Source organism: Cavia porcellus, unplaced genomic scaffold (assembly GCF_034190915.1).
Source record: "Cavia porcellus strain 051 isolate PalLab524CR breed Dunkin Hartley unplaced genomic scaffold, mCavPor4.1 scaffold_2, whole genome shotgun sequence".
Taxonomy (NCBI): Eukaryota; Metazoa; Chordata; class Mammalia; order Rodentia; family Caviidae; genus Cavia; species Cavia porcellus.
In genome coordinates, this window is record NW_026947485.1 from 85,655,061 (window position 1) to 85,671,103 (window position 16,043).

The window sequence follows — 16,043 nt, forward strand, 5'->3', positions numbered from 1 at the left end:
TCAGTAGCAAGGTTTTCCATTTTCCCAGGCTCTTGCTCTCCATAGTCACTTTTTGGAATTGATTCAATAAACAAACAAAGCCAAACAGTGTTCCCAGCAGCCCTCAGGGTTAAGTTCCACAGCAACAAGCTCTTCTGTGCAGAGAAAGACCAACCCACAGAGAAATGGGATGGCCTTGCTTTTCAAGACTGTTTCTTTGGCCAACCTGGTTTCTAGCAAGATGTTGAAGCCCAATGCATAGTCACACTTCCCCCAGCCCCACAGGAGGCCAAATGCAAACCTTCCTAGGCACAGGCACTGAGGGGAGGAGGAGGAGGCTGGGTAGGGAGAGCAGCCTGGCAGCTGCTGCTACTGCTGCTGGAGAGACGCAGGAGTGGTGATGGAATGTTTTCATTAGGGCACCTCACATCTCCAATGCTGCAAGCACTTGGAGAACTGGATCTCATCTTTGTGGGATTAGCAAGGCTGCAGGCTCTCGGAATTGAATGGTGATAATGCACTTTCCACAGCAACTACACTGTCATTTCCCTATTCTGAGGTGGCTGAGGGGATTGCCTTGGGATACCATTTGCTATTCAAAGTCTCTGTGGAAATGCTCTTGTGCTGGTGCTTTGTGGCATAACGTCTCCATTCTTTCCACAACACTCAGCCCTTTCCAAGTCCCCCATCCAAAAGAGAGTTTTCAAATCCAAAATTCAAGTGGAGAAGAGTTGTGTGCCCTGAAATCTCCATCCAAGTCCCACATCCCATGATTTGTGCTCCCCTGGAGCATCACATGCTGAAACATGGGGGGGGGGGGTCACTACAGCTGCACTCAGAAAGCAGCAGGAAGACACCAACTAAAAGACAGGTGAAGAGTGGGGACCCAGGTACACAAAGAATTGATTTATCTTTGGAGATTAAGGGCACAGTGACTCCCACAGGCAAGGTGGGACACACAGATGCAGACATCACCATTCTTTCAGGGACCCAAGACTAAATGTTTCCTTTCATCACTATCTGCAGTCTTAGTCTTCCCACAAATACCCAGAGCTGTTGTCTTTGTCTGAAAAAAAAATTGCTAACCAGCTCTAAAGCAGCTGTCATTAATGCCCGACCTCGGCACTTTCAAAAACACTGTGCCCAGCTCCAGGGAACACAGTGCTCCTGGTAGCAGGCCTAGAGGGCAGCCCTGGGAACATACTTGGGCAGCTGGGGATCCCTGGGCCCTCCTCCAGCTCCCCAGATCCCTGTTTATCCCAGCCATCCTCCACTCTGGGCTGCCCCAAATAGGTCAGTCACCAGGCTGCCATCCAGGATTTGAGGAGGAAAGACACAGAGAGCTGCACCAGGAGAAAAGAGTGCTTGCAAAGGGGACTTCTGAGAAGAGTTAGCCCAGGGAAGCAGGGGTCGCTCTCCAGTGGGGGGCTCTCCAGTGGGGGAGGCAGGAAGGAAGTGCGGAGAGCAAAAGGCATCCTGGAGACAGAGTAGGCCAGCACTTCCTCCTGCACCCCCCTCTCCATCTGTGGAGGTGGGAATGGGGGAGTGCCCTGGACAGTGGGGGAGTCTCATGTGCAACCTTTTGCTCTGCTCTTCACTGTGAATCAAGAGGCTCACATGACAATGGGCTTGAAGAATCATTCACTGGACTGTCTGATTTTTTTCTCACAGATTCTGACCCCAGAGAAGGGAGAGAGCCTTGGCCATGTTGGGGGGGTGGGGGGGCGGGGAGTGGGGGGGCTTAGACCTGCTGTATTCTGGGCCATGGCCCAGAGGTACAGGACGCTCAGTGCTATCGGTTCTCCAAAGAACATTTACTGTGCTGGCTCCTGTCCCATCTGAATCAGCTTTTGTGCTTTTTCTCATCACAGAAGGGGGTGGTCTATGTATTCATGTGAGCTGTTTAATGCCTTCTGCGCCGTTTCAGCAGTAACTTCCACCGGGGCAGGTGGTTTCTCTGCCTTCCTCTCCACTCTGTCCCCAGTGCCTGTCACTCACAGTAGGTACAGAATCTCCATTCTCAAAGGCAGCCTAGGAGAAAAGTATTTGGCCCATTTTATAGAAGATTTGTTGCAAGATTCAGCTTCATACTCCACTATATTTCTAACAAAAGATCAAGACATTGATGAAAGTCCCTTATGCTGAGGGTTTTAGTTTAGGCTCTTGTAAATGTGGTGTTCTAGAACTAAGTTCCCTAAGATCATCCCCTGAGAGAGGAGGAGAGGGAAATGGCCTCCTTGGGGACTGAAGACAGCACAGAGAAGAATTCCAGGCAGGTATACAGCCTGAACAAGCCGGGCGCAAGCATGGGCCCACGGGCCCCACCAAGCACAGCAAGTGCCAGCTCTGAGATATAGACTAGAAAAAGATGCCAGAGGCCACTGAGAGCAGGGAATCCCTAGTCAGTGACTAGGGAGGCAGAAGAAGGAGCTGGATATCTTCCAACAGGAACCTTCGAGGGAGCTAGTCACTGGTATACAGTAAGCCCAAAACTAAAGACTAGAGAGAAAACTCATGGCACCTATGTTGTTTATTTTTCTTTTAAGACAAAAGGTGTTAATGTATGAGTTGTTTTTTCCTCAACTAAAACCTCAGTATTCAGATTTAATTTGCAGGGTCGGTGCTTTGTGATAAGTAAGTGGGTTTTAGGTTGCGATTTGACCACTCATCTCTAAAAATTTTGCCACCACTAGTCTAGGAAATATCCTCATCATATGAAAAAGGCCCTGGCTTTGAGACCTGGCCGTGTGACACTCAGTTTCAGCTCTAGCAGTTAGCAGCTTGGGCAAGTGACTTCTGCTCTGTACTCTTTGTATATCTAAAGCAGGAGTGGCAAACCTATGGCACCCTACTGCAGCCAGCTGTTGGTTATAATTTAGAGGTTCGCCACCACTGATCTATAAGGTGGTGCCAACCCCTCTACATCTGAAGGAGGATAAAGGAGATTTGGCAGCACAGCACCCAAGACAATGAGCATCTGGGTACGTTACATGAAGTGGATCCTTTAAGGCCACAGCTGAAGGCCCTCTCAGTCTTCAGGAGAGATTATGAGTGGTGAAACTTGGCTATAAGGGCAAATGGAAGGGGATGAGGAAACCAGAACAGATGGAGAAGAAAATTCAAAACCAAAAGCATGTCAGTTCTGCATCTGTACCCACTTTGCATCACATCCGAGCTCACAGCCGGGTACATGGCTGGTGCTGATGGGCTCAGCTGTATAAACAGGTCAGACAGAGCACACGGGCATGTTACCATGATCCTATCACTAGCCTGCTACCATTCACTCAAGTTTATATTAATTCATTCACCCCAAGCTGCCCCATGGAGCAAAAGCATGGGCTTCATTTACTGTTCTAATATATATATTTTTCTTAACTTGCAGTTTGTTCATACATTACATGGCTGGCACCTGCCTCCCCGGCTAGTTTTGGGGATTACATTGGTTAGTGTAAAGCACTTAGAAAAGTGCTAGCACATAGCAGGCCCTCCATCAGCATTAGCTCATATGATCGGTACAAGCCTACTGCACACCAGACACTGTGGGATCTGGCTAACATGTTGGCTCCACACTTCCCCAGAATTCCCCGTCTAGCACAGGCAGTGAAGCAGAAACTACCAGTCATAAGACAACATGGCAGAGGTCCAGTCAAGGGAGTCTGCTATAAGGTTCTTAACCTTATAGCAAAATGAGATTTACCTGGCCCGACCTAGGTGCTGAGGGCAGGGAAAAGGCGAATACACTAAGAAAAAAGGATAAAATAGATTAGTATTTGATGACAGCGGATACAAAGAACCAGAAGACTATCCATATGGTGAGACAGATGGAGAAAGGTGATGGAAAAGGTCAGAGAGGCCAGCAGGATCCAGGCCATCCAAAGAACGGCAAAGGGAAGCACTGCTTTCAAAAGGGCAGAGAAAACTCAGCTTTCTATCGTGAGAAAACTCAGCAGAGATTTCCCAATGCCCTCTGCATTGCAACGTGTCCCATAAATTATGAAGGGGAGTAGTATTCACTCTGATGAACTTCTCACACCAGGGACTCTGAGCATTCCCAAGAAAGCCAGTGGCTCCGTAGAGAAGCTCCCTGGGAATCTGCAGAGTAGAGAGTAGAGAGAAGAATCTTCTATCTGTGGACAGCCACATAGAATCAAGCTACAGCCCCTGCCACCAGAGCTAACAGAGTAGAGATGACCTGTATCCACATGCCTGAGAACTAAGAAGTTGTGACGGGAGCACTTGGGAGTAAAGGCTGGGGAAGGAAAATGCTGTGGCCTGGTTCTTTACTGACCTATAATGTACAGGAAGAAATACAGTTTAAGATTATGAAAGTAGGAGCTGGGGGTTTAGCTCAGCGGCATAAGCGCCTGCCTTGCAAGTAGGCAGTCATGAGTTCGATCCCTGGTACCGATAAAAACAAAAAAGACAAAAAAAAAAAAGATTATGAAAGTATCCCAAAAGCACTTTTCCCAATGACACAAAATAAAATTGTTTCTCATTTTTATATTGCAACCTTTCTTTCTCAGCCACATCCAGCTGAACTCAACACAAAGTGACTTCTTTTATCTGTCTTTCATCTTTATTCCAGCTGGTTACATACCTGGAGCCCAGCTTGAATCTGTAGGAGGAAGTCCTTGGACACGAAGCTCCCTTCCCAACCCAAATTCAGAAAGCACAACTGAACAGGGGATAGACAGGGAGAAAGCAACCCCTGCACAACGCAGACCTCAGGCACAGTGGAGACCACATTCAGAGGTGCTTGGCTTGACTCTTCCATTGTCTGTAGCCAGCATCACGAGGGCAAGTGCAAGGACTTGTGCGTACCACTCAGCAGAGCTTTTGAAAACCATGTTCCATCGACCAATCATATGTAATGGCATTTCAAGCTAAAGTAATCAGATTTTTAATAAGCACTCTAAACCTTCTCGGGGGTTTAGAGTTGTGAGCCAGGATAAGGGATTATAGGGAGGCCAAAAAAGTAGCTAGATCTCAAGAGGAACTTTATGGGGAGCAAATACAAACAGATGTGAGAACTATATCACAAACATCCTCAGAGATTTCCCAAGCTGCAAACACTTCATGTTAGAGACCCTGGCCCACCTGTGTCTCCCTCTCCCATGTTACATTTGCCTCCAGCCCACCATCCCACCTCCACATCTGATGTCCCATCTATATCAGAGAATATATTCTGAGAAATTGGCTCCTCACCACCCCCTGGTTTTTTAAATACCTGTATCCTTGACTGGCTGGCGTTGGGGGAATTATTCCCAATCAGTGGATTAGCATAGCTGATCAAGATTCTGGAGAAGACAGTGCCAGGCTGTGGCTGAGTAAGAAGCTCTTCTGTGTGCTTGTTTGTAGGCCAGGAGATATAGGACTCGAGGTGCTCTGCAGGAACCTCAGAGACAGCACACCGACAACCACAAAGACTCTCAGCACGGTTTTGAAACACCAAGGCAGGAGGAAGGCTCTTTCATCAAATAATAACCAGCTGGCGATAAGGCCTGCTAGGCTGAGCCTGGTCAGCCAATCGCATGCTTCCTGCCAACTGTGAGGACAGGCAGGCAGGGCTCCTGGAGTGAGTTCCAGGGCTTGTTACAATTTAATGATGCAGGGGGTGGCGTCTTCTTGGCACTGGCTGATGGGGATTTTCTAACTGGAAGGGAACCTCATTGTCTGAGAGGCGTCTGCCTCGGGACTGCAGCGCAGCATCCTGAGTGGTCACGGGTGGCTGCAGGCTCCCAGCTTGGCTTCCTCTAAAGGGGTCAAGAGAGCTTTCTCTCTCTCGGGGCTGCCGGGAAGCAAGGCTTTGGTGCAGCAGACTGGTGCTAGAGTCACCAGGAACGAGCATGTTTGACACCAGAGGTGCGGCTCAGAGTGTGACTCTGAGGGGACCCCAGGGACTTGCCCTCCTGTGGTGGAAACGTTTTCCATTCTGTTTCTTCTTTGTGGAGATCACTGTAGTAACTCTGCACTTTTCTATCTCTCTATCCTTTCTAGCCATCCTTCCTTTCTGAAGTTTTCATTCCTCCTTGATGCCAGAAGAGGTATTGCAAAGAGGGCGGGTTCTGGGACCTGCAGGTGGATAACGGTCCTGCATTTGCTAGCCCCATGACCTGGCTGAGTTGCTCAAAGGGTAAATACAGAAGAACTGCCCCTGCTTTTGAGCAGGCTCATACCGGCCCTGAGAAAATGTCAGAAAACCCTTACATGATCTCACTATATTACAACTCAATATTTAAAGAAACTTAAGGGGGTCCTTTCTATCATGGACTACATAATTCCTTTAACACACACTTTTGTCACATCTCCTACATTACAGAATATGTTCTAGAGGCACGAAAGTGTTCCAAACTTGATACAGCTCCCTGCCCTCATGAAAGATATCACAGTGTGGTAGAGGGGAGTTAATTAAAGAGGTCCTCAGAACCAACAGCAGGGCCATGGAGGGGGCTTGCCCCGAAGGGAGTGAATCTGTCCAAAGAAAATAAGAAAAAGCTCCATAGCAGTGGACAGACAGCGGACCAAGTCAGAGCCCTTCCCTGTTCCAGGGAACGCTCCACAGGGCTAATACTGAGCATAAAAGGGGGTAAAAAATCAATGTGGCTCCATCTTAAAGATTATAATAGCCCCATTGGGATATAACTTTCATACTGGAAAATTCAGTGATTCCTGGTATACTTACAGAGTTGTGTAGCTGTTAGCAGAGTCAATTTTAGAGTACTTCTAGAAAATATTAAGAAAAGTATTCTCCCTACCCACCCCTCAGAAAAGCCTGGTCCAGCCCTAGGCAACCGCCAAGCTATTTGTGTCTCTATTGATTTATCTATTCTGAACATTTAATGCCAGTGACTGGCTTCTTTCACTTAGCATAATATTCTCAAGGTCTATTTCTTCCCTTTTATTGCTGAATAATATTCCATTGTGTGGAGGCACCACAATTGGATTACCCACCCACCAACTGGCAAATATTTGAGTAAGTTAGGCTCTTTTGCTACTGTCAATAATGATGCTAGGACATCCGTGTACAAATCTTTTCTTTCTTTTACAAATCCACAAACCCAGGGCAGGAAAATAAGGAAACAAAATGAGTGAGAAAATTCACCATCACGGGGCTCTTCTAATATCAATGTACAGTAACAGCTGAGCCTGACAGCGGCTAAGAGGGGGTGCTGGCGACTGGAGACAAATGGAGCATCTACCACCTCCAGCCAAAGATTGCCCTGATAGAGCCCTAAAGTGGTAAGATCATTTTAACTTCAAGGGAGGCTGGAACTACGGATTAGTTGTAAAACCATCATTTTGTTTAAATTTGGCAGCTGTTCAAAGAAATTATTGTCAAGTCAAAAACCCCACATGGATTTGCAAGATAAATTCAGCCCACGAGCTATAGTTCATGCCCTCTAATGTGAACAAAATACACATACCCAGATAGGTGCTTACTAACTCACACAGTACAAAGGTTCTGCATGTACTACAAGAGCCAGCCTTCCGTCCAGGGGACTTATTGGTTTGTCCCTCTTGCTCTCCCAGTCTAGAATCATCAGAGCATAATCATAGGGCTCCTGCAACAGAAGTCTCTAAGTGTTTCATAAACACAGGCTCCCAGGGACTCCCCCACAAAAGCCTTAGGGACAGAAACCAGGAACCCACATTTCAGCAGGAGCTTCCCACGCCCCAAGGAATTCAGATGGACATTAAAATTTAAAATCATTTTGACTTTAAGACTTGAAGAGCCCAGGGTGTTAAAACATTAGAGCGTTTCCTCAAATAATTACAGGCCCTAGAACAGATTCTCGGCATGTGATCCAGGCCCTACCTGTATTGGAATCGTTTCAACATCCTGCTGAATTTCAGATTTCCAGGCCCTTCTGATTTAGTTTCTTTCATGTGTTACATCCATAATAGGGAATACACCTACGGCTAGGTACTCATTTTACATAAAATGTAGCTAAGAACCCTAAAGAATACACACCATTGTGAGAATTTTATAGGTAAGAAAATGAGGCTCGGGAAGGAGAAATATGTGAGCATCAGATAGAGAATATCTTAAAAGAAATAGTATCTATTCTTCAAAAACACAATATTCACCGGTGAAATTATATGTCTGAAGATTTGCTTTGACATAATATAAGAGGAGAGACATGGGTGAAGGTAAAGACGAAACAAAATTTGTCATGAAATAATTATTAAAGCTGGAAGATGGACATATTGAGAGTCCATTATATGACTCATTATTCTATATTTTAGTATGGTTTCTACCTGTTTTTTCTATTTTTCCCATAATGAACAGGCATAAAAGCATTCATGCATTGCAGAGCTTAATGGTGGTTGTTTAATGAATGGCTTTATCCATTGTTTGTGCCTCACCTGGATATTAGCAGAATTCTAGTCATTAAGAGTCCTATAAAACCACACACGAATCTCTACAGATTTGTCTTCCTAAAATGAGTCATCAGTGTCTACAAGCCAGGAACTCACTAATACAATCACCTCACTTGGCATGGAGACTTACACTAGGGAGGTAATTAATGAATGACAAATTGGATGGAGCAACTCGTGGGCACTTGAACTACCAAAATGAGGCAGAACACTGCGCACACACACCTACCTGAATGCCAGATGGGAACATCCTAAGCTTTCCCCTCGGAGTCCCTCGTTAAGCCCCCAGCATACAGTGTTCCCAACAATCTCAGACTGCTCTGTCAGCCTCCCCTTCTTTATGGCCCGTGCCATCTGTGAGCACATATTTGTTTATTCAAGTGTGCATATCCAGTCTTCCCAGCTGGACCATGAGTTCCTTGGAGACTGGAACAAGTCCTAAGATCTCTGTAGCCTCCGATCCTATCCACATAGGGGGATCAGAGCCCAAGACCCCTTCAAGAGTGAATGCTGCACAGCAGAGCTGATGACCATCCCTCAGTGCTGGCACTTCAGTCCCACCATGGCACTCCTGCCACTGCCACACTTTGCCACACTGCTCCTGGTCAATGGCTGAGCACAGTGACAGCACGTGGCATCCTCCTCTCAGCCTTGTGGATGTTTTCCGGGAGCTGTCCTGCAGTCTGAATGTCCTCCGACCCAATCCTCCTTTCACTCTGTCTCTTTCCGGGAACCAGACCGCCACCATCGTCCAAGGCCTGCCTCCTTCTGCTCCCTCCCCCAATCCTGCACAAGCATCTTCCCATGAGATCGTTTCTTTATTTTATAAAATATTCATAACAAAATAATAAGACAATATCAACAGTTAAGGCATTGTGTTGTTATCTTCAAAGTAGTTACTCAGCGTACAAGACATACTCCTCCATTCGCATCTGCTTTGCTGCAGACTGAAACCATTGTTCACTTGTTGGACCTGAATGTCACTAAGAACCAGCATCTTCCAAACTCCCCATCCCGGATATAAAAGCTCGCTTTCTTTGATAGCTCCCTAAATTGCATATAGAACAAATTCTGTCAACCTCCCAGTTTACAATCTTAGTGCAAAACTTGGTGCAAAAGTTTTGTCATAAATTAAATAAATTCTTCTGCAGCAAACTTGAATGTTCTATTTGAAGTTATTCATTCAGGGGAGTAAATCAGGGGACTCTGAGTGCCCTGTACAGTTATATCACAAACATTGTGGCCATAAGCCAAGCACCTTTATCGTCTCTCTCTCTCTCTCTCTCTTTCTCTCTCTCTCTCTCTCTGTACCTCTACCTCTATCTTTCTGTGTATATATTTTTAAATATATTTTCTTCATATATATATATATATATATATTTTTTTTAAGTGCCCTAACTTACCCTACAACAGAGTCAACAAACCTACCTACAAAGGGCAAGATAGCAAAAAGTTTAGGCCTTGTGGACTGTATGATCTCTATCACAATTACTCAACTCTACTGTGCAGTTAAAAAAAAAAAAAAAAACTGCCAAAAAGAGTGCAGAAAGGAGTTTCGTATTTCAACAAAACTTAAATAAAAACTTGTTGGAGGGCTACATTTTGCTGACTTTGCCCTAGAGTCAAGGAATCTTGTGGTTAAAAAAGATGATGGACATCATGAGGTTTCAGGTAGGAAGACTGTCCTGCCCACAGCAGCTGTGAGAAACCCATCAGAAAGCACCGCGCTGAGGACTCAGAGGCAGCCTCAAGTCCTCCACACAGGGCTGGGAGCAAAGGCAGCTGACATGTGGGGGGTGCCTATCACTTCCTTAATCTTGAGTTCTCATAATTTCCAACTGAGAATGCTATTCTAAAGCTAAAAAAAAAAAAAAAAAAAAAAAAAAAAAAAAAAAACCAGCCATCTTAAAAATTAAATAATGAGAAAAAATGAAATCCTTTTATACAAAGCAATTATGTATAAAAGGATTTTTAAACATAATTTCTGCAGCAAGACCAGTCAGACCCAAATAATCCTTTTCCCCCTTCTCCTAGAAAATAGGGATTCTTCCCTTTGGTATCTAAACATAAACGTTCGCTCTGTCTGTCCACCGGCAGAAAGCGATCTGGGCTCTGTGGTCGGGCCAGAGTCCAGGAGGCCCTGTCCTTGTTTCCTCCTCCGCAGAACAGCGCAAGCTGTCTTCAGGGCTCTCCAAGCCCACGTGACTGGGACACAATGAGCCTGCATCCTCTCTTCCTTTGGAATGTTCCTCACTGCTTTGTAGAAAGGCAATCTTGGCATGTGCTCTCTCTTCTCAACTTCTTTATCAGAAAGATCAAAGCTTTCTGTAAAATACAAAAACGCTCGCGACTAAAGCATACCCTTCAACTGCCTGGAAGCTAAGTTCCTTACAAATATAAAATAGGAAAATCTGTGCCATTTGGAGATCAACCATCCTTTGTGGATTCTAATGATAACCATGGAGCTTGCCCATGAGAAAAGGATGCATCTCCATCTCCCCAAGTGTTCTAAGCTTCCAGGTCACCGCCATGTTTACAGCTAAATGACAAGTTGGTAGGATAATCATTTCTGCAGAACCAAATATCCTTTCTAGTTATTAAGTAGACTACTTAGCATCTCAGAAGCACCTGTCTTAAGTTTGCCTTAGGCTGGCGATTTAGCTCAGCGGTACAAGCACCTGCTGGGCAAGCGAGAGGCCATGAATTCGATCCCTGGTACCAAAAAAATGGTAAGTTTACCTTGTTACAGAGCAGATCAGGTCATTATCCCGTCCCATAAGTGAATCCTTCCTTGACCTCTGCATGTAAAATGCCGACTCACCCCACACCTCTCATCTTCTACCAGGGCTCTATGTGGTTTCTCTTACCTTTCTTTCATTGGGAGGCAGAGGACTGCAAGGGGTTGAACCATCGCCTCCTGCAGTGGGCAAAGCTCTGTGCCTGAGCCCCTCTCTGGGTCACCTATGCTTGCCCACCACAGGAATCACTGAGTCTCACTTTGTACCATATTGGCGAGTTCATTGTTTGCTATACTGCGCAGAATCTCAGCTTCTTAACCATGATCTTAATTTTTTCTCTCAGCAGTGTTCCTATCATCTTGAAGAATGAATGTCACAGAAAATATTTCTTAAATCCATTTAAAGAATAAGCAAAGAAATCAAGAGCCCATTTTGGAGCATGGCTGAGGCTCCATTTCCTCTGGGGACCTCCTCTGACAGCTCTCAAGACCACACCACTGTCCTGCTGGACTGCACATGCATTTTATTTTAAAAAAACCTGTTTTGAGCCCCTGCTTTGTGCCAGATCCCAAACTGGGCCCTGAGATTACCCAAGGGGCAAAGCAAAGTTCTTGCCCCTAAACCTCAAAATGAAAACATCTGATTTGGGTTTCCAGTTGCTCCCTGGAAAGCAAAGATATGCTGAAGAAGTGATAAGGCTGACACTCCCTGAGCACTTACATGTTCCCAGCACATGACAGGTGTTTTTCTGGAAGCCAGGAGTCCTCCATAGGCAGAGGATAGGGACAGAGCACAGAGAGGCTTACAGAGCACAGAGAGGCTTACAGAGCACAGGACTCAGAGGCTAAAAGGAACTGAGAGCTGTTTTCCACAGGAGCTAGAAAAGGGGTCTTGGAAGGGGTGGGGCAGGACTCTCCAGATCTGACATAAAGAAACCAAGATGTTCCTTGGACGCTATGACCCTGGACATCCTACTGTACCTCTCATGGTGTCTCTGTACCCATAGCAGGCAACTGGCCTAAATGACTTTTCATACAAACATCTGTGACCCTTGTTCACCAATATTTTACTCCCTGATAGCTCCATGGAGAAAATCACTGTGGTGTTTAAAGGAGTCTTTCCTGAAAGAAAGGTCAATCAAAGTTGGACTTTGACTTCTGAGGCAAAGTGGTCTTAGAGGCATAAAAGAGTTCAGTGGTTTCTGTTCTAATTTTTCCCACTAACTCTAGAGACTTCTTTCTGCTCTGCCAATCCCTGCTGGGACCACCTGATCCTGTAGCTTATCAAATCACTGTCCTAACTCTTCTCTTGCTCAAGTGACTTATCTGATTGGTTGTGAGGTCCAAACTCCATTAGTCTTTTCTAGTTACAAAAAGTCCTTGACTTCTGCCCTTTTGCCCACCTATTAGCAGAAGCCACTAAGACTGGCATATCTCTCTTGTGCTGGTCCCCATTACTGAAGCTGGATTGGTCCAGAAAAATCTTGGACATGAGCTTAAGACACACACTGAGCATTTGCTCTGATCTCATAACAGCAACAAGCTTCCCTGCCCCCACCCCCACCATTGCATAACTGCACACAAGGAGAAATGCCTGTTGAGTACCTGGTGGCTTTTGGAACCACAAATAGTCTGGATCAATGTGTTTTAAAGCCTCATTGGGCAACCACACTGCCCTCTTCCTTCTTTGTTGGTCTGCTGAGCTACCACTTACCCCACCAGCCTAAACAAAAACACCGGCACCTTAGTTACAAGGCTCTGGATGCAAAAAGCACAGTTCAACCAACTGACTACATCCCCCTTGAAATTCTAACAAGACAACATGACCTGAACTGTCACCTCCATATTAATCATGTTCAGGTCTTTCTAAATGCAACCTTTCTTTTTAAAATGCCATCTTAGCACCAAACTGAGATATAATGACATGGTGGATAATAGGAAGGTGAAGCTGTTCTGTGCATCAGGGAATGTACCAGCATCATTTTTGCATCTCCGCCTATTTTCAGAAACAAACAACATGCTATGTCTGTGGTTCCATAAAGATATCTAAATCCATAGACTCAGAAATCCTAACACATTGTGCAACCAAGAAATGAGAACATTAAAACCAAACTACTACTGTTTATTGAACATCTGTTATTCACCAGACTGCTGTGAGTTGATACACAGAGGCATCCAGCTCAGTCTTTGATTTGGAGGGGGGGGGGGCGCGTCACTGTTAACAGAGTCCGTCTTCTGTTATTATACCAACATCCTTGATCTGGGTATGGTATGATGATGAGAAGTTTATTTAATTCATAGTTTTGGAGGCTAAAGGGCTAAGATCAGGTGCCTTATCTGTCTGGCCTCTGCTCAGAGCTCCTGGATGCATCACAACATGGCGGAGAAGCAGGTGAGGAATCAAAAGCTTGCAGGAGGGGCGCTGTGCATGGGGTGGCATCACTGTATAACAACAAACTCTCGGCAACTCCTCAAAACCAGCATTAACCCCTTCAGAGCGGGTAATAACAATCACTTCATCACATTACATTACTCTTAAAGGTTTTGTCACCTCAGCACCACCACACAAAGGACCAAGGCTCCAGCACATATATTTGGGGACAAACCATAGCAGTCACTAACAGAAGTTTTGCAGTCTGCATACTAACAGATGAGTCCAGATGCTGTCAGATATTGTAAACTCACACTGAAATGAGTATCTGAAACAGATACCTGCTGGATTGGGCGTACTATTGCAAACACGACTGAAAATGTTCTGATACAGGAGTTGATACAATAATTTAGCATGGAGAAATAAATGACCCAAATGAATCATGCCAGATTTGAAAAAATGTCACGTATCCAGAATTAGTTTAAGAATATTAACTGTAAGTAACAGAAAATCCATAATTAGTGGCTTAGGAAAATATGGGACAGATTTTCATCACTCATCAAGAATTCCTGAGGTAGGTAGGTCCCAACTGGTGAAGCTGCTGTGAGAACCATCAGTAGTTTCTCCTGCCTTTCTTCTATATTCTGCTGGTGGTCTTTTCTAATTGTGTTTTCAAAATGGCTGCAACCATTGTGAATATCATGTCCGCATTCCAAGAAGGAAAAAGTGAGAAAAACGTACTATAAATGGCAAAGGTGTCTTCTTTTTCAGTTTCTGTATTTTACTTAAGAAGAGAGAGCTTTGACTTGCATCTACTTTCATCTTTTTGCCAGCACAAACAACCTGCCTATCCACACCTGCAAGGTACAGACCCCACAGTAAAGGGAAGCAAAGAAAGTGATTAAATAGATTAAATAGACCAATAGCGTCTGCCATGCACTCATCACATAGTTATTAAATTTACTTGATTTTACATGGATATAAGAGGCAATTTCTCTGGCTTCAATGAATATACAATAACCCTGTTTTTATCATTTTAACAGTAAGTTTTTAAGTATAACTGTGTTTTGAGAATTTATTTTTAAGAAATAATTGTATACATACTTTGTAGCAATTATTTCTCAGTGGTAAAATTATAGTTTTCATTTCTCTGTACCAACTGATTTTTTCTTCTGTTTTGGTTTTTGTTTTCTACAACAGGAGTGCATTCTTTTATAATAAAGCATAAACATCTTCTAAGGATGTTCATGATTGTCCATGGTATATAATCAAAGGGCACAGCAATATTTGCAATGTATTCTGAGTTTCCACCCATAGATACATGAGGGAAGCTAAGCCTGCAGAGTTGCTCCCAAGTGCTGTGAATATAGATTGTTTTCATTTCTTCCTCTGATTTTTAGTGCTTTCTAAATTTGATCCCAATAACAACAAAAATATTAGAAACAAATAGTATTTGTAGGTGAAGCAACTCTCTACCCAGACATTGAGGAATCAGTCTTTTAACCCTAACCTGAAAAGTAGGGGGAAAGAAAGAAAGAGGCGAGAAGAGAGGCACTGGGAAGGGAGAGGGAAAGGGAGAAGACTTACAAGAAAAGGCCTTGTTTGTTAAGACCAAAAGGATACAGTAAAACGTTGCTGCCCCCTCCTCGCCCCCATTTCCCTTCTCCAAAGGCAGTTTCTGCTGAGAAACATTAAACCCCCTTAACATTCTTCAGGGGATTCTCAAGTCCAAGACTCAGAGTCCAGAGATAGAGGGCTGTTTGTTCCTCTCTGGTGAGTCAGCTGTGAAACGTGGATCATTGTTGTAGCAAATATGGCCACCACCGGAAGAGGCCCTTTCCCAGCCTCCTTTCTTTCCAGAGGATGTGACACTAGTAAGATAGTGGCTCCCTCACTTTTTAGGTGGGCCAGTCCACACACAAATCCAGCAAACATTTCCTTATTTCTCCTCCTTCTCGTCCTCCTCCTCCTTTTTCTTTTTCCTTTCCAGTAAACATTCTGCTTTCTCCAAGAAAGCAAGGGGCCATCTACAATTCTCCTAAATTTATGGAAGAAAGCCTGTACTCTCAAAGACCTGGGGAATTAATGCTTGGCAAAAAAGGGTCCTCCCTTGGATCAGTCTCAAAAGGAAGCGGTCTGTTTCTGAGGCATTTATTCATTCATCTGTTCATTCACTCACCTAGCAACCCATCCGTCTGACTGTCCACTCAGCAACAGCTCCTGATCTAGAAACACCATGATAACAAGGCAGAGATTAAAGCTGGCCTTCAGAGAACTCATATTCAGGGGCCATGAGGATAAGGAAGGCAGAGAATAAGACAAAGGAAAATATATCAATTAATAATTTCAGACTATGAAAAAATATGCTACAAAAATATGAAGTAAGTTTCAGAGTCATGAAGGAGTAGGGGAGTGATCAGGACAGGGTCTTTGAGGGGGTGACATCTGAATTGAGACTTGAGGTATGGAGGAGGAAGCCGCGAGTTAAGGCAGGCAAAGGCAGAGTATTGAAGGGGGCAAGTTTCAGAGGCAGCCCAGAGAGGGGACACAGGGATTTAGAAGCCGTAACCCAGAGTT

The 16,043-nt window shown here is 44.7% G+C and overlaps 1 protein-coding gene across 4 annotated transcripts in view; it reads right to left on the bottom strand.

The window, feature by feature from the left end:
- Gpam (glycerol-3-phosphate acyltransferase, mitochondrial) overlaps window positions 1-5,524 on the bottom strand; it is a 66,030-nt gene extending 60,506 nt beyond the window's left edge. For 3 of the 4 annotated variants that reach the window (XM_003475128.5, XM_005005972.4, XM_063244699.1), the window contains exon 1: window positions 5,207-5,524. The gene's annotated coding sequence lies outside the window, so the exon portion shown is untranslated. Of the gene's footprint in view, window positions 1-4,576; window positions 4,761-5,206 lie in introns of those variants that run through there. The other variant, XM_023567354.2, reaches the window with a different exon arrangement.
- Between the last annotated feature and the right edge of the window lie 10,519 nt (window positions 5,525-16,043).